We start from the raw sequence: 26,000 nt of genomic DNA, 5'->3' as shown, positions 1-26,000 counted from the left end.
AAATGGGCGGAACCGGTGGTGTGGCGGTTGATGGATCTTTCTTCCAATCTTTGTTTAATGGACTTGTGAAAGAAGGCAAAATTCAAGGATCAGTTCGTGCAGGAGTCCATTGGACACCAGCTGTACGTGACATGTTTGCGATCGATTATGCATTGTCAAAGTGATGTCCAGATTAAGGTTTTATGGTTTCTTTCTTGGGCCTTTGTTTTGGTTGAACCCTTGATGATCCTTCTCTCAGTGTTTGGTTGGCAACAATTGGAAGCAATTTTAAATACTTTTGATGTATTGCATTTCCAGTTTTTACTCTTAATCCTCTGATTGATAGTGTCCAAGGTGGTAGTATTAAAGTGCTCTGCTATCTACGTTGGTGCTAATAATTTAGTTCCTCTTTCAAACATTAAGGGAATTTATTATGGTTTTCACTTCTTACATCGCATCACAGGCGTTTGCCAATGAAGCAAAAGGATACGATTCAGGAAGGTTGAATGAGTCCAATGAAATGGCAAGTGATGCTGGGGCCAACAAGCATTTTGATAAAGGGTCCAAGAAAAAAAAGGGGAAAGCCACTGGAAATGCAGCGGCAAATCTATCTGAAAGTGATCCAGATAACCAGGAACAGGCATCCACAAAATCTAAGAAAACCCAGAGAAAGAGCAAGGATACATCGTCACAAACATCAGATTCAAAGTCAGGTTCAAGGAAAGAATTAGTTAAAATGAAGGACGACAATCTTAGTAATCCCTCAGAAGAATGGATCGTGCAGAAAATTACTACCCTGTTTCCCGAGTTTGAAGAACAAGGTCTGTTGATTCTGACTTCAGATCTTTCCTTTCTTCCTATACAAGTTATTCTGTATTCTCAAATGCAGTGCTATAAATTTAATAGGTCTAGATGATCCTGAAACAATTCTTGAGCCTTTGGCTAACAAATTAAGGCCTACAAAAATCAGTTCTTGGATGGAGAAAAGGAAGGCATTACTAACAGAAAATGCAGACAGAATGAAATGATTGCTTGATAATTTACAGAAGAAACTTGATGAGGTTTGCTAAAGTGGCACAAACACAACTTTTGTGGTCTTTTATACATACAGTTTACTATCTTAATTGTTTTTTCCGTGTTTCCCTGGTGGCAGTCTTTCTTAAACATGCAGCTCTATGAAAAAGCCTTGGAATTGATTGAAGATGATCAATAAACTTATGTAAGTTCTGTTATGTTTTTTAGAAGTTTAATTTTTCTATTTTCATTGTTGAAATGTGCAAATTGACATGTAAATGATGGCAGGTTGTTTTACATAGGCATTTACTAGGAACAGTAGCAGCTCCTATGGTGGATATGCTTTTTCATGATCTGGTAATTCTATACAATGAACTTTCTATAAACGTGATATATATCTTGAGGGTTTAATATGGTCTAACACAATAGATTCATCATCTGCAGAATGAACAGAACAAATTGAAGAATGGTGTTGAGCTTCAGGAGGCTCCAAGTTCTGAATCTATTTCAATTAGTCCTGGAGACAGAGTTGCAATTGTAAGAATAAGATGTTATTTTCATCAACATCTGTATTGGTATTGTGTTTGCTGCTAAGCATTAGTAGGAGCCATAGAATGAGTACTTACATTTTGTTTATTACTTCCTTTTGTAGTCCAAGAGTTTTCCTAGACCTCTTGCAGATAAGGCTCTTGCTGTTGTAGAAGCATTGGAGGGAAAGGTTGGCATTTCTAATTTTACAACAAATCTTCTTGTTAAGGTTTATGTAATTCATTGCCAACCATTTTTCAATTTACAGTTGCAACCAGTTGGGTGAAAATATCATTTTTCTTAAGCATCAGAACTATTCTCCTCTCTGATTTGTGAACAGTATAATTAGAAGTTGAATTTGAATGTTCAAACCATAATGTTGAAGTATTCATGGACGCATTTAGAGCAGTAACTGAAGAGAGATAATGTGTCTATTATTTTGTTGAGCTTCAGGAATGATTTGACCTCCAGTGCTTCTGTAGTGATTCAAGCCTTGCAATGTGTTTTGATGTTGAATATTCTTTTTTTTCCCTCAGTGCATAGCCTTTGAAAAGACTCGACAAGAAACTCGAAAGAACACTTTTACATTCATATCGTAAGGTATTTATGCTTTCACCCGCATAAAGCTTTATCAGAATTTGTTTGAAGCTACTAGATTCACAAATATACTGTCAATAACACTGGTAATGTATTAAATATCAGATTGGTAGACCAACTGAAAATTACCCAAAATATTAATTTGCGAGTGTAACTGCTTTCCCAGAGCCTAAGATGCTAAATTTGCACAGGCTTTTAGGATGCTAGCATAGGTAGCTGCATCTGCAGTCTTTTGAGCTCTTTGCATATCAATTAATAGCTTTATACCTTCTTCAGGGTGTCCCTTCTGAACATTACCCGAGATCAGGGCTGTCCAAGTAACTGAACTTTGAAGAGCCCAATTTGCAAAAATCCTATTTGCTTCCCCGAATCACATTTAGCATACATGTCAACCAAAGAATTAACTTGGGCAAACTTTATTTAAATATTCCCTAATTCTCTCTTAGTTACTCATATTGGGTTTTTTTTACTTTTTTTATTAGCTTGTGTTCCTTTTTTTTAATATTAATGCCTTTAATATTGAGGAAAGTACAATTGCGATTGCAAGGGCTTCTACGTTAAGTTCGTAATTTTTTTTTCAATAGTGTTTTCATGGTGGCGTTGACTTGAATGTATTGTTGTTTACGTTTGCTACTTGTTACTGAGTTTTCATGAGAATTTTTTGAGGAACGGAGTTTTTGAATATAATATGTGTGAGTTGTTGTATCAGTTTAAGGAGTGTTGTTCTGTGCGGCGTTATTGTTATTATAGTTTCAGAGGTGTGAGATGGTTCCTACACTGTTTAGCTTGGGGGTGATTACAGTATCTTCAATGTGTTTTTGAATCCCTAAATTCAATCCAATTCTGTTATCTGGAGCTCTGTTGAGATTGAGGGTTTTAGGTAGGAGAGGAGGAGATAGAAACTAGAATTATATCAAAATTATTACGTTGAATAGGTTGGATTAGAAGTTTGTGCATTGTAGATCAAATCTATAAAATTTCATATCAATCTAAAATCATTAGACATACTCTTTTATAGATCAAAATTGATGGTAATATATAAAAGTTTCAAATATGCATGAATATGAGTTGTCAGTCTTATTGATGTTCAATTTTCACAAAATTCAGTGCAAATTAATGGTATAATTTTGCTTAAAATAACACTGATGTGATTTGATCATATATACAGTAAATAACAAAATTGATTCTATGCTATCTTCACAGATATGCCTTGATATTTCATGATATCTTCTTTATTTCTACTGAGGGCTTCAGCATCAACATTTTGATCCTTTTTTTGCTTTCCGTTATTGGATTAGTGTGTTCATCAGTGAGGGTTTGGTTAGCTTTCTTCACAAGCTAATTAAATTTATAATGTTAACATACTTTTTTGTTAAAAGAGCGAAAATGCTGACCCTTCATGATTGGAAATTCCAAAGACAATGAATATCTGCATGCTTCATCCCTCCTCCCTCGTTCATGATAGATGGTAAAACTGATTTTAAATATTTATGTTGTTTTAGGTGATTACATTCTTACTTTATATAATCTTGGTAACATATAAGCTTCTTTTCTCGTCTTATTTTTTCATGTTATTTTTCCTTATGCTTTTCATCACTTGTTTTATCTATCAAACTGTGATGATGCTAGGAGTCATCATTTGGTGGCCTTGCACTGTGGTCGTTCTATACTTTTAGAATTTTCTATTTCTGGTTCTAGTTTGTTCATATAAACTAAAGTAAACAACATTTACAGAAATTGGGTAGATGGTTGATATTTGGAAAGGGGCATAAGCAGCTGGATTTCCAAAATGATGAGAGAAGAAAAAGATTAGGAAGTTCAAGGAATCAGCCTGGAAATGTGTTTATTTTCTGTCAGCAGAAGTACTTGCTCTGTCCGTAACTTATGATGAACCTTGGTTTACTAATACAAAAAATTTTTGGGTGGGGCCAGGGAGCCAGGTCTGGCCAGATCAAAAGATTAAGTAAGATTATTTGCTTACAAGCCCAGTTATTATAGTTATCCAGTTGCAATGTTTAATATCTTTCTGCAATCATTTTCCCTTGCTATAAATTTTGTGTTCAAATTAAGTCTGGTGATAGAGTTGTAAGCTCTAAACATTTCAGGTTGAAACTGAAGGCACTCTACATGTATGCTACTGGATTATATTCTTACTCCATCTTTGCTTTAATATTTTGGAAAACACGGCGCTCCGACTTTGGGGTGTCCATGGGTCACCATGTGGCTACTTTCATTCTCATTGTGCTGTCTTATATTTTTAGGTGTGTTAATTTCTTATTGTCTTGTCATGCAAATTTTTTTTTTTAATTGTAATTTCTTTGGAGATACAAATCTATAATTTTCTTAATTTGTTTGTGTTCATTTATATTTCGCAAACTTCAAACTGAAAGGGTTATATCTGTGAGGATTCTTGATTAAATCATGCTAATTACTTTCATTTTAAAATAATGTCCTCTTTTCACAATGACCTTGCTCATAATGAGTTGAGTTATATGGTGAATTTTAACTTACTAAGAGAAATCTAAAGGATAATTACTGTATTAAAATCTTAAGCATCAGTGGTAAATACAGTCATAGACACCATATTAACCATAGGTTCATATTAAAACACGAGAGAGATTGTGGTCCTATTGCACACGCTAGTTCTAATGCTAATTGATATAAATACACTTCACTTTGATATTTTTATACAACGGTATCAATTTTCTCTTCTATGTTAACACCTTCAGGTTTGCTCGTGTTGGATCTGTTGTTTTAGCTCTTCATGATGCTAGTGATGTGTTTCTGGAGATAGGGAAAATGTCCAAATACAGTGGTGCTGAAACAATTGCGAGCATTGCATTTATTCTATTTGTTTTATTGGTGGACGAAATTGTGATACTCACAATATTGTATTCTTTATTTTATATGGAATTATTCTTGTGGCTCTCTGCTATGTGTGGTTACAATTCCGTTCAACTAACCAGCAAGTATACTGGGTCGTCCAAGTAATAAACCTTACGCGAGTAAGGGTCGATTTCACAGAGATTGTTAGTATGAAGCAAGCTATGGTCATCTTGTAAATCCCAGTCAGGAGGATAAAATTATGGAATTTAGAAAATCAAATATAAGCGTATGGAGATGCTGTGCTCCTCTTGAAACTCTGCTTCACTACTCTCTCTTCCAATCCTTCTTACTCCTTTACATGGCAAGCTGTATGTAGGGCATCACCATCATCAATGGCTACTTTCAATCCTCTCGGGAAAATGGTCCTATGCGCTGTCACTGCACGGCTAATCGTTTGGAGGCATCACCCTTGGTTGATAGCTACATCCCATCCTCTCAGTGAAAATTGTCCAAATACTCTGTCACAGGACGGCTAATCATCTGTCGGTTCTCAATCAGGTTGGAATAGAATCCATTGATTCTTTTGCGTTTGTCACTAACGCCCAGCCTTCAGGAGTTTAAAGCTCGTCACAGTCATTCAATACCGGAATCCTACTCGGAATACCACAGACAAGGTTAGACTTTCCGGATTCCCAGGATCCTACTCGGAATACCACAGACAAGGTTAGACTTTCCGGATCCTCATGAATGCCGCCATCCATCTAGCTTATACCACGAAGATTCTGTTGGGGAATCTAAGAGATATGCGCCCGGCCTAAGGTAGAACGGAAGTGGTTGTCAGTCACGTGCGTTCATAAGAGAGAGTGATGATGCGTGTCACGGATCATCACATTCATCAAAGTGTTGTGCAACGTATATCTTGGAATAAGAACAAAAGAGAATTGAATAGAAAGTAATAGTAATTGTATTGAAACTTGAGGTACAGCAGAGCTCTACACCCTTAATCTATGGTGTGCAGAAACTCCACTATTGAAAATACATAAGTAAAAGGTTCAGGCATGGCCGAATGGCCAGCCCCCATGATCTGAGAACTGATCGTCCCAAGATGACTAATACACTAGTAAAAAGTCCTATTTATAATAAACTAGCTCCTAGGGTTTACATGAGTAAGTAATTGATGCATAAATCCACTTCCGGGGCCCACTTGGTGTATGTTTGGACTGAGCTTGATCTATCCACGAGCTGAGGCTTTTCTTGGAGTTGAACTCCAAGTTATAACGTGTTTTGGGCGTTCAACTCCGGATCATGACGTTTTTCTGGCGTTTAACTCCAAACAGCAGCATGTACTTGGCGTTCAACGCCAAGTTACGTCGTCAATTTCCGAATAAAGTATGGACTATTATATATTACTGGAAAGCCCTGGATGTCTACTTTTCAACGCCGTTGAGAGCGCGCCAGTTGGAGTTCTGTAACTCCAGAAAATCCATTTTGAGTGCAGGGAGGTCAGATTCCAACAGCATCAGCAGTCCTTTTGTCAGCCTTTTTCAGAGTTTTGCTCAAGTCCCTCAATTTCAGCCAGAATTTACCTGAAATCATAAAAAAACACACAAACTCCTAGTAAAGTCCAGAAATGTGAATTTAACATAAAAACTAATGAAAACATCCCTAAAAGTAGCTTGAACTTACTAAAAACTACCTAAAAACAATGCCAAAAAGCGTATAAATTATCCGCTCATCACAACACCAAACTTAAATTGTTGCTTGTCCCCAAGCAACTAAAAATCAATTAGGATAAAAAGAAGAGAATATACTATAAATTCCAGAATATCAATGAATATTAATTATAATTAGATGAGCGGGACTTGTTTTTTTGCTTCTGAATAGTTTTGGCATCTCACTTTTTCCTTTGAAGTTTAGAATGATTGGCTTCTCTAGGAACTTAGAATTTCAGATAGTGTTATTGATTCTCCTAGTTAAGTATGTTGATTCTTGAACACAGCTACTTTTATGAGTCTTGGCCGTGGCCCTAAGCACTTTGTTTTCCAGTATTACCACCAGATACATAAATGCCACAGACACATAACTGGGTGAACCTTTTCAGATTGTGACTTAGCTTTGCTAGAGTCCCCAGTTAGAGGTGTCCAGAGCTCTTAAGCACACTCTTTTTGCTTTGGATCACGACTTTAACCACTCAGTCTCAAGCTTTTCACTTGGACCTTCATGACACAAGCACATGGTTAGGGATAGCTTGATTTAGCCGCTTAGGCCTGGATTTTATTTCCTTGGGCCCTCCTATCCATTGATGCTCAAAGCCTTGGATCCTTTTTACCCTTGCCTTTTGGTTTTAAGGGCTATTGGCTTTTTCTGCTTGCTTTTTCTTTTTATTTCTATTTTTTTCGCCAGTTTTTTTTTCGCAAGCCTTTGCTTTTTCACTGCTTTTTCTTGCTTCAAGAATCAATTTTATGATTTTTCAGATCATCAATAACATTTCTCTTTGTTCATCATTCTTTCAAGAGCCAACAATTTTAACATTCATAAACAACAAGATAAAAAATATGCACTGTTCAAGTATTCATTCAGAAAACAAAAAGTATTGTCACCACATCAATATAATTAAATTAAATTCAAGGATAAATTCGAAATTCATGTACTTCTTGTTCTTTTAAGTTAAAACATTTTTCATTTAAGAGAGGTGAAGGATTAATGGAATTTATTCATAGCTTTAAGACATAGTTACTACATACTAATGATCATGAAGTAAAGACACAAAACATAAATAAACACAACTTTAAAAACCGAAAACAGAAAGAAATAAAGAACAAGGAATGAGTCCACCTTTAGTGGCGTCTTCTTCTTGAAGGACCAACAATGTCCTTAAGCTCTTCTATGTCCCTTCCTTGCCTTTGTTGCTCCTCCCTCATTTCTCTTTGATCTTCTCTTATTTCATGGAGAATGATGGAGTGCTCATGATGTTCCACCCTTAATTGTTCAACATTGTGGCTCAAATATTCTAAGGGGGTGTTGAGTTGCTCCCAATAGTTGTTGGGAGGAAAGTGCATCCCTTGAGGCATCTCAAGGATTTCTTGATGATGAGCTTCCTCATGCATCTCTTGAGAACCGTGAGGGGCTTCTCTTGCTTGCTCCATCCTCTTCTTGGTGATGGGCTTATCCTCTTCAATGAGGATGTCTCCTTCTATGATAACTCCAGCTGAGTAACATAGATGGCAAATAAGGTGAGGAAAAGCTAGCCGTGCCATATTGGAGGACTTGTCGGCTATTTTGTAGATTTCATTGGAGATGACCTCATGAACCTCTACTTCCTCTCCAATCATGATGCCATGAATCATGATGGCCCGATCCACAGTAACTTCAGATCGGTTGCTAGTAGGAATGATGGAGCGTTGAATGAACTCCAACCATCCTCTAGCCACAGGCTTGAGATCCAGTCTTCTTAGTTGGACTGGCTTGCCTTTGGAGTCTCTCTTCCATTGAGCTCCTTCCACACATATGTCCATAAGGACTTGGTCCAACCATTGATTAAAGTTGACCCTTCTAGTGTAGGGACGTTCATCTCCTTGCATCATGGGCAAGTGAAACGCCAACCTCACATTTTCCGGACTAAAATCTAAGTATTTCCCCCGAACCATTGTGAGATAATTCTTTGGACTCGGGTTCATACTTTGATCATGGTTCCTAGTGATCCATGCATTGGCATAGAACTCTTGAACCATTAAGATTCTGACTTGTTGCATGGGGTTGGCTAGGACTTCCCAACCTCTTCTTTGGATTTCATGTCGGATCTCCGGATACTCATTCTTTTTGAGCTTGAAAGGGACCTCGGGGATCACCTTCTTCTTTGCCACAACATCATAGAAGTGGTCTTGATGGCTCTTAGAGATGAATCTTTCCATCTCCCATGACTCGGAGGTGGAAGCTTTTGTCTTCCCTTTTCCTTTTCTAGAGGATACTCCGACCTTAGGTGCCATTGGTAATGGAAAAACAAAAAAAAAGCTTATGCTTTTACCACACCAAACTTAAAATTTTGCTCGTCCTCGAGCAATAAAAGAAAGAAGAGAAGAAGAAGAAGAAGAGAATATGGTAGAGGGGGAGAGATGAAGGTTCGGCCAAGTAAAGAAGAAGGGGTTGTGTTGTGTGAAAATGAAGTAGAATGGAAGGGTATTTATAGGGAGAGGGGGGGTCGTGTGGTTTCGGTCATTTAGGGTGGGAATGGGTGGGAAAAATGGTTTTGAATTTTGAAGGTAGGTGGGGTGTATGGGGAGGAGTGGATGGATGTGAGTGGTGAATGGGTTGATTGGGAAGAGGAATTGAGGTGATTGGTGAAAGTTGTTGGGAAGTGTGACATGGGGAAGAGTAATCACAAAAACTAGGATTAGGAGGTAAGGTGGGAATATGGTAGGTGGGGATCCTGTGGGGTCCACAGATCCTGAGGTGATCCTGTGGGGCCCACAGGTCCTGAGGTGTCAAGAAATTCTATCCTTGCACCAAATAGGCATGTAAAATGCCTTGGCACACCATTCTGGCGTTTAAACGCCCATTGGTGCACATTCTGGGCGTTCAACGCCCATGTAAAGCATGTTTCTGGCGTTGAACGCCAGTTTCATGCTTGTTACTGGCGTTCAGCGCCAGTTTTTCCTTTCTGGGCACATTCCTGGCGTTCAGCGCCAGAATGTTGCTTGTTTCTGGCGTTCGGCGCCAGAATGGTGCTCTGTTCTGGCGTTGAACGCCAGCCAGATGCATCTTACTGGCGTTGAACGCCAGTCTGTGCGTCCTCCAGGGTGTGATTTTTTTCTTCTGCTATTTTTGATTCTGTTTTTAATTTTTATGATTTTTTTCGTGACTCCTCATGATCATGTACCTAATAAAACACAAAATAACAATAAAATATAATAAAATAAAAATTAGATAAAATTGGGTTGCCTCCCAACAAGCGCTTCTTTAATGTCAATAGCTTGACAGTGGCTCTCATGGAGCCACAAGGTGATCAGGTCAATGTTGTATAGTTGCCCACACCAAACTTAGAGTTTGGATATGGGGTCTTAACACCAAACTTAGAGTTTGGTTGTGGCCTCCCAACACCAAACTTAGAGTTTGACTGTGGGGGCTCTTCTTGACTCTGAACTGAGAGAAGCTCTTCATGCTTACTCTCTATTATCACAGAGGGATGGCCATGTGCCTTAAACACACGGTAGTCCCCATTCAATTGAAGGACTAATTCTCCTCTGTTGACATCTATCACAACTTCTGCTGTGGTTAGGAAAGGTCTTCCAAGGATGATGCATTCATCATCTTCCTTCCTAGTGTCTAGGATTATGAAATCAGCAGGGATGTAAAGGCCTTCAACCTTTACTAGCACGTCCTCTACTAACCCATAAGCTTGTCTCAATGACTTGTCTGCCAATTGCAATGATAATAAGGCAGGTTGTACCTCAATGATCCCCAGCTTCTCCATTACAGAGAGTGGCATGAGATTTATCCCTGACCCTAGATCACACAGAGCTTTTGCAAAGGTCATGGTGCCTATGGTACAAGGTATTAGAAACTTGACAGGATCTTGTTTCTTTTGAGGTAGAGTTTTCTGAATCCAAGGATCCAGTTCACTAATGAGCAAGGGTGGTTTATTTTCCCAAGTCTCATTACCAAACAACTTGGCATTCAGCTTCATGATAGCTCCTAAGTATTGAGCAACTTGCTCTTCAGTCACATCTTCATCCTTTTCAGAGGAAGAATAGTCTTCAGAGCTCATGAATGGCAGAAGGAGATTTAGTGGAATCTCTATGGTCTCTATATGAGCCTCAGATTCCTTTGGATCCTTAATAGAAAACTCCTTCTTGCTTGAGGGACGTCCCAGGAGGTCTTCCTCACTAGGATTGTCGTCCTTTTCCTCCCTTGTGTATTCGGCCACATTGATCACATCAATGGCCTTGCATTCTCCTTTTGGATTCTCTTCTGTATTACTTGGGAGAATACTGGGAGGAGTTTCAATGACTTTCTTACTCAGCTGGCCCACTTGTGCCTCCAAATTTCTAATGGAGGATCTTGTTTCATTCATGAAACTGAAGGTGGCCTTTGACAGATCAGAGACTATATTGGCTAAATTAGAAGTGTTTTGTTCAGAATTCTCTGTCTGTTGCTGAGAAGATGATGGATATGGCTTACTATTACTCAGCCTATTGCGTCCACCATTGTTAAAACCTTGTTGAGGTTTTTGTTGATCCTTCCATGAGAAATTTGGATGATTTCTCCATGATGAGTTATAGGTGTTTCCATAAGGTTCACCCATGTAATTAACCTCTGCCATGGCAGGGTTCTCAGGATCATAAGCTTCTTCAGAAGCTGCCTCTCTAGTACTGTTGGATGCATGTTGCCATCTATTCAGATTTTGAGAGATCATGTTGACCTGTTGAGTCAACACTTTGTTCTGAGCCAATATGGCATTCAGAGCATCAATTTCAAGAACTCCTTTCTTCTGAGGTATCCCATTATTCACGGAATTCCTCTCAGAAGTGTACATGAATTGGTTGTTTGCAACCATGTCAATGAGTTCTTGAGCCTCTTCAGGCGTTTTCTTCAGGTGAATAGATCCACCTGCAGAATGGTCCAATGACATTTTCGAAAATTCAGAGAGGCCATAATAGAATATATCTAATATGGTCCATTCTGAAAACATGTCAGATGGACATCTTTTGGTCAGCTGCTTGTATCTTTCCCAAGCTTCATAGGGGGATTCACCATCTTTTTGTTTGAAGGTTTGAACATCCACTCTCAGCTTGCTCAGCTTTTGAGGAGGAAAGAATTTATCCAAGAAGGCTGTGACCAGCTTATCCCAGGAGTCCAGGCTATCCTTAGGTTGTGAATCCAACCATATTCTAGCTCTGTCTCTTACAGCAAAAGGGAAAAGCATGAGTCTGTAGACTTCAGGATCAACTCCATTCGTTTTTACAGTCTCACATATCTGCAAGAACTCAGTTAAAAACTGATAAGGATCTTCAGATGGAAGTCCATAAAACTTGCAGTTTTGTTGCATTAATGCAACTAGCTGAGGTTTCAGCTCAAAGTTGTTGGCTCCAATGGCAGGAATGGAGATGCTTCTTCCATCAAATTTGGATGTTGGTTTTGTGAAGTCACCAAGCATTCTCCTTGCATTATTATTATTATTTTCGGCTGCCATCTCCTTCTCTTGTTCGAAAATTTCTGAAGGTTGTTTCTGGATTGTTGTAACTTAGCTTCTCTTAATTTTCTCTTCAGAGTCCTTTCAGGTTCTGGATCAATTTCAACAAGAGTGCCTTTATCCTTGTTCCTGCTCATATGAAAGAGGAGAAAACAAGAAAAGAAGAGGAATCCTCTATGTCACAGTATAGAGATTCCTTTATGTTAGTAGAAGAAGAAAGGGGAGAAGAATGAAGAAGGATGAATTCGGATTTTTGGATGAGGAGAGGTGAAGAGAAGTGTTAGTAATTAAATAATTAAATAGAAGAAGAAAAGAGAAGGGAAATTTTGAAAATAATTTTGAAAAAGAGGTTAGTAATTTTCGAAAATTAGAAATAAAATGTAATTAAAATTTAAAACATGAAACAATCAGTTAATTAAAAAGAACTTTTGAAAAAGGGGTGAGATATTTTTGAAAATTAGAGAGGGAAAAGTAGTTAGGTGGTTTTGAAAAAGATAAGAAACAAACAAAAAGTTAGTTAGTTGATTGAAAAAGATTTGAGATCAAAATTGAAAAAGATAAGAAGATAATAAGTTAGATAAGATATTTTGAAATCAAATTTTGAAAAAGATAAAATTTTGAAAAGGGTAAGATAAAAAAATAAGATAAAAGTTTTAAGAAAAAGATATTTTGAAAAAGATTTAATTTTTAAAATGACTTAACTAACAAGAAACTAAAAGATAAGATTCTAGAATTTAAAGATTGAACCTTTCTTAACAAGAAAGTAACAAACTTCAAATTTTTGAACCAATCACATTAATTGTTAGCTAATTTTCGAAAATTAGATATAAAAAATAAGAAAAGGATTTTTGAAAAAAATAATTTTTTTAAAAATTTCGAAAATAAGAGAAAAAATGGAAAAGATATGATTTTTGAAAAAGATTTTAAAAAGATAAGATTTTTAAAATTGAAATTCTGATTTGACTTGTAAGAAACAACTAATTTTAAAAGTTTTTGACCAAGTCAACCCAAAATTTCGAAAATTTGGAGGGAAATAAGGAAAAGATATTTTTTTACTTTTGAATTTTTAATGATGAGAGAGAAAAACAACAAAAATACTCAATGCATGAAATTTTTAGATCAAAACAATGAATGCATGCAAGAATGCTATGAATGTCAAGATGAACACCAAGAACACTTTAAAGATCATGATGAACATCAAGAACATATTTTTGAAAAATCTTTGATGCAAAGAAAACATGCAAGACACCAAACTTAGAAATCTTTAATGCATGGAAAATATGAATGCAAAGATGCACATGAAAAACAACAAACAACACAAAACAAGAACTCATCAAGATCAAACAAGAAGACTTGTCAAGAACAACTTGAAGATCATGAAGAACACTATGAATGCATGAAATTTTCGAAAAAATGCAAGAAAATATATATATTTTTTAGCATGCAATTGACACCAAACTTAAAAATTGACTCAAGACTCAAACAAGAAACACAAAATATTTTTGATTTTTATGATTTTCTAATTTTTTTGGATTTTTATTATTTTTTTTCGAAAATATTTTTGGAAAAACGAAAAATAAAAGAAAAATTTTTGAAAAGAAAATTACCTAATCTGAGCCACAAAATAAACCGTCAGTTGTCCATACTCGAACAATCCCCGGCAACGGCGCCAAAAACTTGGTGGACGAAATTGTGATACTCACAATATTGTATTCTTTATTTTATATGGAATTATTCTTGTGGCTCTCTGCTATGTGTGGTCACAACTCCGTTCAACTAACCAGCAAGTGTACTGGGTCGTCCAAGTAATAAACCTTACGCGAGTAAGGGTCGATCCCACAGAGATTGTTGGTATGAAGCAAGCTATGGTCATCTTGTAAATCCTAGTCAGGAGGATAAAATTATGGAATTTAGAAAATCAAATATAAAAAGAAAATAAAAAGGATAGAAATACTTATGTAAATCAAGAGTGGGAATTTCAGATAAGCGTATGGAGATGCTGTGCTCCTCTTGAAACTCTGCTTCACTACTCTCTCTTCCAATCCTTCTTACTCCTTTCCATGGCAAGCTGTATGTAGGGCATCACCATCATCAATGGCTACTTTCAATCCTCTCGGGAAAATGGTCCTATGCGCTGTCACTGCACGGCTAATCGTCTGGAGGCATCACCCTTGGTTGATAGCTACATCCCATCCTCTCAGTGAAAATGGTCCAAATGCTTTGTCACAGCACGGCTAATCATCTGTCGGTTCTCAATCAGGTTGGAATAGAATCCATTGATTCTTTTGCGTTTGTCACTAACGCCCAGCCTTCAGGAGTTTGAAGCTCGTCACAGTCATTCAATACCGGAATCCTACTCGGAATACCACAGACAAGGTTAGACTTTCCGGATCCTCATGAATGCCGCCATCCATCTAGCTTATACCACGAAGATTCTGTTGGGGAATCTAAGAGATATGCGCCCGGCCTAAGGTAGAACGGAAGTGGTTGTCAGTCACGTGCGTTCATAAGTGAGAATGATGATGCGTGTCACGGATCATCACATTCATCAAAGTGTTGTGCAACGTATATCTTGGAATAAGAACAAGAGAGAATTGAATAGAAAGTAATAGTAATTGTATTGAAACTTGAGGTACAGTAGAACTCCACACCCTTAATCTATGGTGTGCAGAAACTCCACTGTTGAAAATACATAAGTAAAAGGTTCAGGCATGGCCGAATGGCCAGCCCCCATGATCTGAGAACTGATCGTCCCAAGATGACTAATACACTAGTAAAAAGTCCTATTTATAATAAACTAGCTCCTAGGGTTTACATGAGTAAGTAATTGATGCATAAATCCACTTCCGGGGCCCACTTGGTGTATGTTTGGGCTGAGCTTGATCTATCCACGAGCTGAGGCTTTTCTTGGAGTTGAACTCCAAGTTATAACGTGTTTTGGGCGTTCAACTCCGGATCATGACGTTTTTCTGGCGTTTAACTCCAAACAGCAGCATGTACTTGGCGTTCAACGCCAAGTTACGTCGTCAATTTCCGAATAAAGTATGGACTATTATATATTACTGGAAAGCCCTGGATGTCTACTTTTCAACGCCGTTGAGAGCGCGCCAGTTGGAGTTCTGTAACTCCAGAAAATCCATTTTGAGTGCAGGGAGGTCAGATTCCAACAGCATCAGCAGTCCTTTTGTCAGCCTTTTTCAGAGTTTTGCTCAAGTCCCTCAATTTCAGCCAGAATTTACCTGAAATCATAAAAAAACACACAAACTCCTAGTAAAGTCCAGAAATGTGAATTTAACATAAAAACTAATGAAAACATCCCTAAAAGTAGCTTGAACTTACTAAAAACTACCTAAAAACAATGCCAAAAACCGTATAAATTATCCGCTCATCACAACACCAAACTTAAATTGTTGCTTGTCCCCAAGCAACTAAAAATCAATTAGGATAAAAAGAAGAGAATATACTATAAATTCCAGAATATCAATGAATATTAATTATAATTAGATGAGCGGGACTTGTTTTTTGCTTCTGAATAGTTTTGGCATCTCACTTTTTCCTTTGAAGTTTAGAATGATTGGCTTCTCTAGGAACTTAGAATTTCAGATAGTGTTATTGATTCTCCTAGTTAAGTATGTTGATTCTTGAACACAGCTACTTTTATGAGTCTTGGCCGTGGCCCTAAGCACTTTGTTTTCCAGTATTACCACCAGATACATAAATGCCACAGACACATAACTGGGTGAACCTTTTCAGATTGTGACTTAGCTTTGCTAGAGTCCCCAGTTAGAGGTGTCCAGAGCTCTTAAGCACACTCTTTTTGCTTTGGATCACGACTTTAACCACTCAGTCTCAAGCTTTTCACTTGGACCTTCATGACACAAGCACATGGTTAGGGACAGCTTGATTTAGCCGCTTAGGCCTGGATTTTATTTCGTTGGGCCCTCCTATCCATTGATGCTCAAAGCCTTGGATCCTTTTTACCCTTGCCTTTTGGTTTTAAGGGCTATTGGCTTTTTCTGCTTGCTTTTTCTTTTTATTTCTATTTTTTTTTCGCCAGTTTTTTTTCGCAAGCCTTTGCTTTTTCACTGCTTTTTCTTGCTTCAAGAATCAATTTTATGATTTTTCAGATCATCAATAACATTTCTCTTTGTTCATCATTCTTTCAAGAGCCAACAATTTTAACATTCATAAACAACAAGATAAAAAATATGCACTGTTCAAGCATTCATTCAGAAAACAAAAAGTATTGTCACCACATCAATATAATTAAATTAAATTCAAGGATAAATTCGAAATTCATGTACTTCTTGTTCTTTTAAGTTAAAACATTTTTCATTTAGGAGAGGTGAAGGATTAATGGAATTTATTCATAGCTTTAAGACATAGTTACTACATACTAATGATCATGAAGTAAAGACACAAAACATAAATAAACACAACTTTAAAAACCGAAAACAGAAAGAAATAAAGAACAAGGAATGAGTCCACCTTTAGTGGCGTCTTCTTCTTGAAGGACCAACAATGTCCTTAAGCTCTTCTATGTCCCTTCCTTGCCTTTGTTGCTCCTCCCTCATTGCTCTTTGATCTTCTCTTATTTCATGGAGAATGATGGAGTGCTCATGATGTTCCACCCTTAGTTGTTCAACATTGTGGCTCAAATATTCTAAGGAGGTGTTGAGTTGCTCCCAATAGTTGTTGGGAGGAAAGTGCATCCCTTGAGGCATCTCAAGGATTTCTTGATGATGAGCTTCCTCATGCATCTCTTGAGAACCGTGAGGGGCTTCTCTTGCTTGCTCCATCCTCTTCTTGGTGATGGGCTTATTCTCTTCAATGAGGATGTCTCCTTCTATGATAACTCCAGCTGAGTAACATAGATGGCAAATAAGGTGAGGAAAAGCTAGCCGTGCCATATTGGAGGACTTGTCGGCTATTTTGTAGATTTCATTGGAGATGACCTCATGAACCTCTACTTCCTCTCCAATCATGATGCCATGAATCATGATGGCCCGATCCACAGTAACTTCAGATCGGTTGCTAGTAGGAATGATGGAGCGTTGAATGAACTCCAACCATCCTCTAGCCATAGGCTTGAGATCCAGTCTTCTTAGTTGGACTGGCTTGCCTTTGCAGTCTCTCTTCCATTGAGCTCCTTCCACACATATGTCCATAAGGACTTGGTCCAACCATTGATTAAAGTTGACCCTTCTAGTGTAGGGACGTTCATCTCCTTGCATCATGGGCAAGTGAAACGCCAACCTCACATTTTCCGGACTAAAATCTAAGTATTTCCCCCGAACCATTGTGAGATAAGTCTTTGGACTCGGGTTCATACTTTGATCATGGTTCCTAGTGATCCATGCATTGGCATAGAACTCTTGAACCATTAAGATTCCGACTTGTTGCATGGGGTTGGCTAGGACTTTCCAACCTCTTCTTTGGATTTCATGTCGGATCTCCGGATACTCATTCTTTTTGAGCTTGAAAGGGACCTCGGGGATCACCTTCTTCTTTGCCACAACATCATAGAAGTGGTCTTGATGGCTCTTAGAGATGAATCTTTCCATCTCCCATGACTCGGAGGTGGAAGCTTTTGTCTTCCCTTTTCCTTTTCTAGAGGATACTCCGGCCTTAGGTGCCATTGGTAATGGAAAAACAAAAAAAAGCTTATGCTTTTACCACACCAAACTTAAAATTTTGCTCGTCCTCGAGCAATAAAAGAAAGAAGAGAAGAAGAAGAAGAAGAAGAGAATATGGTAGAGGGGGAGAGATGAAGGTTCGGCCAAGTAAAGAAGAAGGGGTTGTGTTGTGTGAAAATAAAGTCGAATGGAAGGGTATTTATAGGGAGAGGGGGGGTAGTGTGGTTTCGGTCATTTAGGGTGGGAATGGGTGGGAAAAATGGTTTTGAATTTTGAAGGTAGGTGTGGTGTATGGGGAAGAGTGGATGGATGTGAGTGGTGAATGGGTTGATTGGGAAGAGGAATTGAGGTGATTGGTGAAAGTTGTTGGGAAGTGTGACATGGGGAAGAGTAATCACAAAAACTAGGATTAGGAGGTAAGGTGGGAATATGGTAGGTGGGGATCCTGTGGGATCCACAGATCCTGAGGTGATCCTGTGGGGCCCACAGGTCCTGAGGTGTCAAGGAATTCCATCCTTGCACCAAATAGGCATGTAAAATGCCTTGGCACACCATTCTGGCGTTTAAACGCCCATTGGTGCACGTTCTGGGCGTTCAACGCCCATGTAAAGCATGTTTCTGGCGTTGAACGCCAGTTTCATGCTTGTTACTGGCGTTCAGCGCCAGTTTTTCCTTTCTGGGCACATTCCTGGCGTTCAGCGCCAGAATGTTGCTTGTTTCTGGCGTTCAGCGCTAGAATGGTGCTCTGTTCTGGTGTTGAACGCCAGCCAGATGCATCTTACTGGCGTTGAACGCCAGTCTGTGCGTCCTCCAGGGTGTGATTTTTTTCTTCTGCTATTTTTGATTCTGTTTTTAATTTTTATGATTTTTTTCGTGACTCCTCATGATCATGTACCTAATAAAACACAAAATAACAATAAAATATAATAAAATAAAAATTAGATAAAATTGGGTTGCCTCCCAACAAGCGCTTCTTTAATGTCAATAGCTTGACAGTGGCTCTCATAGAGCCACAAGGTGATCAGGTCAATGTTGTATAGTTGCCCACACCAAACTTAGAGTTTGGATATGGGGTCTTAACACCAAACTTAGAGTTTGACTGTGGGGGCTCTTCTTGACTCTGAACTGAGAGAAGCTCTTCATGCTTACTCTCTATTATCACAGAGGGATGGCCATGTGCCTTAAACACAAGGTAGTCCCCATTCAATTGAAGGACTAATTCTCCTCTGTTGACATCTATCACAGTTTCTGCTGTGGTTAGGAAAGGTCTTCCAAGGATGATGCATTCATCATCTTCCTTCCTAGTGTCTAGGATTATGAAATCAGCAGGGATGTAAAGGCCTTCAACCTTTACTAGCACGTCCTCTACTAACCCATAAGCTTGTCTCAATGACTTGTCTGCCAATTGCAATGATAACAAGGTAGGTTGTACCTCAATGATCCCCAGCTTCTCCATTACAGAGAGTGGCATAAGATTTATCCCTGACCCTAGATCACACAGAGCTTTTGCAAAGGTCATGGTGCCTATGGTACAAGGTATTAGGAACTTGACAGGATCTTGTTTCTTTTGAGGTAGAGTTTTCTGAATCCAAGGATCCAGTTCACTAATGAGCAAGGGTGGTTTATTTTCCCAAGTCTCATTACCAAACAACTTGGCATTCAGCTTCATGATAGCTCCTAAGTATTGAGCAACTTGCTCTTCAGTCACATCTTCATCCTCTTCAGAGGAAGAATAGTCTTCAGAGCTCATGAATGGCAGAAGGAGATTTAGTGGAATCTCTATGGTCTCTATATGAGCCTCAGATTCCTTTGGATCCTTAATAGAAAACTCCTTCTTGCTTGAGGGACGTCCCAGGAGGTCTTCCTCACTAGGATTGTCGTCCTTTTCCTCCCTTGTGTATTCGGCCACATTGATCACATCAATGGCCTTGCATTCTCCTTTTGGATTCTCTTCTGTATTACTTGGGAGAATACTGGGAGGAGTTTCAATGACTTTCTTACTCAGCTGGCCCACTTGTGCCTCCAAATTTCTAATGGAGGATCTTGTTTCATTCATGAAACTGAAGGTGGCCTTTGACAGATCAGAGACTATATTGGCTAAATTAGAAGTGTTTTGTTCAGAATTCTCTGTCTGTTGCTGAGAAGATGATGGATATGGCTTACTATTACTCAGCCTATTGCGTCCACCATTGTTAAAACCTTGTTGAGGTTTTTGTTGATCCTTCCATGAGAAATTTGGATGATTTCTCCATGATGAGTTATAGGTGTTTCCATAAGGTTCACCCATGTAATTAACCTCTGCCATGGCAGGGTTCTCAGGATCATAAGCTTCTTCAGAAGCTGCCTCTCTAGTACTGTTGGATGCATGTTGCCATCTATTCAGATTTTGAGAGATCATGTTGACCTGTTGAGTCAACACTTTGTTCTGAGCCAATATGGCATTCAGAGCATCAATTTCAAGAACTCCTTTCTTCTGAGGTATCCCATTATTCACGGAATTCCTCTCAGAAGTGTACATGAATTGGTTGTTTGCAACCATGTCAATGAGTTCTTGAGCCTCTTCAGGCGTTTTCTTCAGGTGAATAGATCCACCTGCAGAATGGTCCAATGACATTTTCGAAAATTCAGAGAGGCCATAATAGAATATATCTAATATGGTCCATTCTGAAAACATGTCAGATGGACATCTTTTGGTCAGCTGCTTGTATCTTTCCCAAGCTTCATAGGGGGATTCAGCATCTTTTTGTTTGAAGGTTTGAACATCCACTCTCAGCTTGCTCAGCTTTTGAGGAGGAAAGAATTTATCCAAGAAGGCTGTGACCAGCTTATCCCAGGAGTCCAGGCTATCCTTAGGTTGTGAATCCAACCATATTCTAGCTCTGTCTCTTACAGCAAAAGGGAAAAGCATGAGTCTGTAGACTTCAGGATCAACTCCATTCGTCTTTACAGTCTCACATATCTGCAAGAACTCAGTTAAAAACTGATAAGGATCTTCAGATGGAAGTCCATAAAACTTGCAGTTTTGTTGCATTAATGCAACTAGCTGAGGTTTCAGCTCAAAGTTGTTGGCTCCAATGGCAGGAATGGAGATGCTTCTTCCATCAAATTTGGATGTTGGTTTTGTGAAGTCACCAAGCATTCTCCTTGCATTATTATTATTATTTCGGCTGCCATCTCCTTCTCTTGTTCGAAAATTTCTGAAGGTTGTTTCTGGATTGTTGTAACTTAGCTTCTCTTAATTTTCTCTTCAGAGTCCTTTCAGGTTCTGGATCAATTTCAACAAGAGTGCCTTTATCCTTGTTCCTGCTCATATGAAAGAGGAGAAAACAAGAAAAGAAGAGGAATCCTCTATGTCACAGTATAGAGATTCCTTTATGTTAGTAGAAGAAGAAAGGGGAGAAGAATGAAGAAGGATGAATTCGGATTTTGGATGAGGAGAGGTGAAGAGAAGTGTTAGTAATTAAATAATTAAATAGAAAAAGAAAAGAGAAGGGAAATTTTGAAAATAATTTTGAAAAAGAGGTTAGTAATTTTCGAAAATTAGAAATAAAATGTAATTAAAATTTAAAACATGAAACAATCAGTTAATTAAAAAGAACTTTTGAAAAAGGAGTGAGATATTTTTGAAAATTAGAGAGGGAAAAGTAGTTAGGTGGTTTTGAAAAAGATAAGAAACAAACAAAAAGTTAGTTAGTTGATTGAAAAAGATTTGAGATCAAAATTGAAAAAGATAAGAAGATAATAAGTTAGATAAGATATTTTGAAATCAAATTTTGAAAAAGATAAAATTTTGAAAAGGGTAAGATAAAAAGATAAGATAAAAGTTTTAAGAAAAATATATTTTGAAAAAGATTTAATTTTTAAAATGACTTAACTAACAAGAAACTAAAAGATAAGATTCTAGAATTTAAAGATTGAACCTTTCTTAACAAGAAAGTAACAAACTTCAAATTTTTGAACCAATCACATTAATTGTTAGCTAATTTTCGAAAATTAGATATAAAAGATAAGAAAAGGATTTTTGAAAAAAATAATTTTTTTAAAAATTTCGAAAATAAGAGAAAAAATGGAAAAGATATGATTTTTGAAAAAGATTTTAAAAAGATAAGATTTTTAAAATTGAAATTCTGATTTGACTTGTAAGAAACAACTAATTTTAAAAGTTTTTGACCAAGTCAACCCAAAATTTCGAAAATTTGGAGGGAAATAAGGAAAAGATATTTTTTTTACTTTTGAATTTTTAATGATGAGAGAGAAAAACAACAAAAATACTCAATGCATGAAATTTTTAGATCAAAACAATGAATGCATGCAAGAATGCTATGAATGTCAAGATGAACACCAAGAACACTTTAAAGATCATGATGAACATCAAGAACATATTTTTGAAAAATCTTTGATGCAAAGAAAACATGCAAGACACCAAACTTAGAAATCTTTAATGCATGGAAAATATGAATGCAAAGATGCACATGAAAAACAACAAACAACACAAAACAAGAACTCATCAAGATCAAACAAGAATACTTGTCAAGAACAACTTGAAGATCATGAAGAACACTATGAATGCATGAAATTTTCGAAAAAATGCAAGAAAATATATATATTTTTTAGCATGCAATTGACACCAAACTTAAAAATTGACTCAAGACTCAAACAAGAAACACAAAATATTTTTTATTTTTATGATTTTCTAATTTTTTTGGATTTTTATTATTTTTTTTCGAAAATATTTTTGGAAAAACGAAAAATAAAAGAAAAATTTTTGAAAAAGATTTTTGAAAAGAAAATTACCTAATCTGAGCAACAAAATAAACTGTCAGTTGTCCATACTCGAACAATCCCCGGCAACGGCGCCAAAAACTTGGTGGACGAAATTGTGATACTCACAATATTGTATTCTTTATTTTATATGGAATTATTCTTGTGGCTCTCTGCTATGTGTGGTCACAACTCCGTTCAACTAACCAGCAAGTGTACTGGGTCGTCCAAGTAATAAACCTTACGCGAGTAAGGGTCAATCCCACAGAGATTGTTGGTATGAAGCAAGCTATGGTCATCTTGTAAATCCCAGTCAGGAGGATAAAATTATGGAATTTAGAAAATCAAATATAAAAAGAAAATAAAAAGGATAGAAAAACTTATGTAAATCAAGAGTGGGAATTTCAGATAAGCGTATGGAGATGCTGTGCTCCTCTTGAAACTCTGCTTCACTACTCTCTCTTCCAATCCTTCTTACTCCTTTCCATGGCAAGCTGTATGTAGGGCATCACCATCATCAATGGCTACTTTCAATCCTCTCGGGAAAATGGTCCTATGCGCTGTCACTGCACGGCTAATCGTCTGGAGGCATCACCCTTGGTTGATAGCTACATCCCATCCTCTCAGTGAAAATGGTCCAAATGCTCTGTCACAGCACGGCTAATCATCTGTCGGTTCTCAATCAGGTTGGAATAGAATCCATTGATTCTTTTGCGTTTGTCACTAACGCCCAGCCTTCAGGAGTTTGAAGCTCGTCACAGTCATTCAATACCGGAATCCTACTCGGAATACCACAGACAAGGTTAGACTTTCCGGATCCTCATGAATGCCGCCATCCATCTAGCTTATACCACGAAGATTCTGTTGGGGAATCTAAGAGATATGCGCCCGGCCTAAGGTAGAACGGAAGTGGTTGTCAGTCACGTGCGTTCATAAGTGAGAATGATGATGCGTGTCACGGATCATCACATTCATCAAAGTGTTGTGCAACGTATATCTTGGAATAAGAACAAGAGAGAATTGAATAGAAAGTAATAGTAATTGTATTGAAACTTGAGGTACAGCAGAGCTCCACACCCTTAATCTATGGTGTGCAGAAACTCCACTGTTGAAAATACATAAGTAAAAGGTTCAGGCATGGCCGAATGGCCAGCCCCCATGATCTGAGAACTGATCGTCCCAAGATGACTAATACACTAGTAAAAAGTCCTATTTATAATAAACTAGCTCCTAGGGTTTACATGAGTAAGTAATTGATGCATAAATCCACTTCCGGGGCCCACTTGGTGTATGTTTGGGCTGAGCTTGATCTATCCACGAGCTGAGGCTTTTCTTGGAGTTGAACTCCAAGTTATAACGTGTTTTGGGCGTTCAACTCCGGATCATGACGTTTTTCTGGCGTTTAACTCCAAACAGCAGCATGTACTTGGCGTTCAACGCCAAGTTACGTCGTCAATTTCCGAATAAAGTATGGACTATTATATATTGCTGGAAAGCCCTGGATGTCTACTTTCCAAAGCCGTTGAGAGCGCGCCAGTTGGAGTTCTGTAGTCCATTTTGAGTGCAGGGAGGTCAGATTCCAACAGCATCAGCAGTCCTTTTGTCAGCCTTTTTCAGAGTTTTGCTCAAGTCCCTCAATTTCAGCCAGAATTTACCTGAAATCATAAAAAAACACACAAACTCCTAGTAAAGTCCAGAAATGTGAATTTAACATAAAAACTAATGAAAACATCCCTAAAAGTAGCTTGAACTTACTAAAAACTACCTAAAAACAATGCCAAAAAGCGTATAAATTATCCGCTCATCATTTATCTTGGGTCTTATTGCGCCTCATTTACTACCCATTCTGGATTCTCTGGAGTACAAGGTTTGTATTACTTGTTTCTCAATATACATTAACTTTCCTTCGTCTTTCCATTATAACTTTATGGGACAGACTAAAGTATGAAACACAGTCAGACATGCCTAGGGTCACTGTTTGTATTATTTTGATTCTTTGGCAAAGAATTCACCTAAAAACACACGGAATTCCAATTCTGAGCAGAATTATAATTATTTTGAGGGATAGTTTGTATATAAATCTTGTGCAATCTTATTATATGAACAAGTAAAATAAGGATTTCTCATCCATGGTGTTTTGGTTTATTATTTATATATTTGTCTCTGAGTATTTGTGTGTTTTTTTTTAGGCGGAAGAAAAAAGAATAAAAAGGGGGGGGGGGGGGGTCGGGGTATCATTTGTTTTCCTTTAGCTTTGTGGTTTCTTTTTGGTAATCTTTTATCCTATGTTGTTTTTTCCCCTTCCTATCAAATAATAGCTCATATAAAAGATTCACTAAATTAGAAAGAAGATCTTTCCATGCATAAATTTCAACAATTGATTACGAAGTGTAATATTACAGGTGTTGGTTGTCTGTATAATCTTGCTTTTCGATGCTCAGTAGTTTTACATCTTTCTTTGCCAGCTATGAAGTTTTGCTCACATTGGATAAGGAAAAGCACAAAGTGGAGGGTCAAAAATATTATTATGTATTCAACAGTCTTCTATATTGCTTGCTTGTTCTGCATATATACTGGTGGGTGCTGATATTTCGGATGCTTGTTAGACAAATTCAAGCAAGAGGAAAAACTAGTGATGATGTTCGATCTGGTAAGTTGAAAGATCCTGGCTTGCTAATGTAAACTCTTGATTCAAAGAGCATTGTTCTCAATATGTTTTGCATGCTTAGTGTGTTCATGGAAGTAGACATGCTTTAGAAGTTCTGGCACGAGTTATTAATTTGTGTCATTTGAATCTGGTATCTGTATTGATATGGTAGCTAGGTGTTGGTTGACTTCTTCCCCTTAAATTGCTTCCTTCAATGTAATTGTATATGATTGTAGGACATCTTTGTGCCTAAACACATTGCTGTCTGCAATTTACTTTTATTCAATAAATCTTGATGGATTTACGTCAACTATATTGCTTTATTTTCAGTAGTAGCTTCAGCCTGTAAAAGTTTCAAAAACTTAATATGAATTTCTTCCAACTGATTATTTGATTTCAAACTGCTTCATTTCCATTATGCAGATTCAGAAGATGAAGATAGCCATGAAGATTGAGATGGAAAGCAAGACCATAATGTAATCTTAAGGCAAAGGTGAATTTTGAATGGTGGCAACTGACAAGTAGTTTCACACTTTGGAGTTCTACAAATATAGTCACATTTTTATGTGGAATCATGTTTAATATAGTAGTTAATTCTATAACATTTAAAAGCTTTAGAAGGGTATTCCACAAGTAAAATGGCTTGAGCCATTGACACTCATCAAGCCATTGCCTCTCTCGTGATGTATGTTTTGAACATTGTGTTTCTATGAGGCAAGATGGAATTCAAAATGTCCATTGTGTTAGGTTTCAATATAAATAGATATAGAAATTATAGGCATCTGCATTAGTTTTATTTAATCTTGTGTGTGTTTTCCTTAAA

At 37.5% G+C, this 26,000-nt stretch overlaps 2 pseudogenes; both read left to right on the top strand.

The window, feature by feature from the left end:
* The first annotated feature begins 412 nt into the window (after positions 1–412).
* On the top strand, positions 413–2,259 carry LOC130934168 (E3 UFM1-protein ligase 1 homolog; annotated as a pseudogene).
* A 1,280-nt stretch (positions 2,260–3,539) lies between these two features.
* Positions 3,540–25,923, top strand: LOC130934167 (ceramide synthase 1 LOH3-like; annotated as a pseudogene).
* Positions 25,924–26,000: the final 77 nt, after the last annotated feature.

Source organism: Arachis stenosperma, chromosome 6 (assembly GCF_014773155.1).
Source record: "Arachis stenosperma cultivar V10309 chromosome 6, arast.V10309.gnm1.PFL2, whole genome shotgun sequence".
Lineage (NCBI taxonomy): Eukaryota > Viridiplantae > Streptophyta > Magnoliopsida > Fabales > Fabaceae > Arachis > Arachis stenosperma.
Note: the sequence above shows the minus strand (reverse complement) of the source record. Positions and strands in the feature narration are given on the sequence as shown.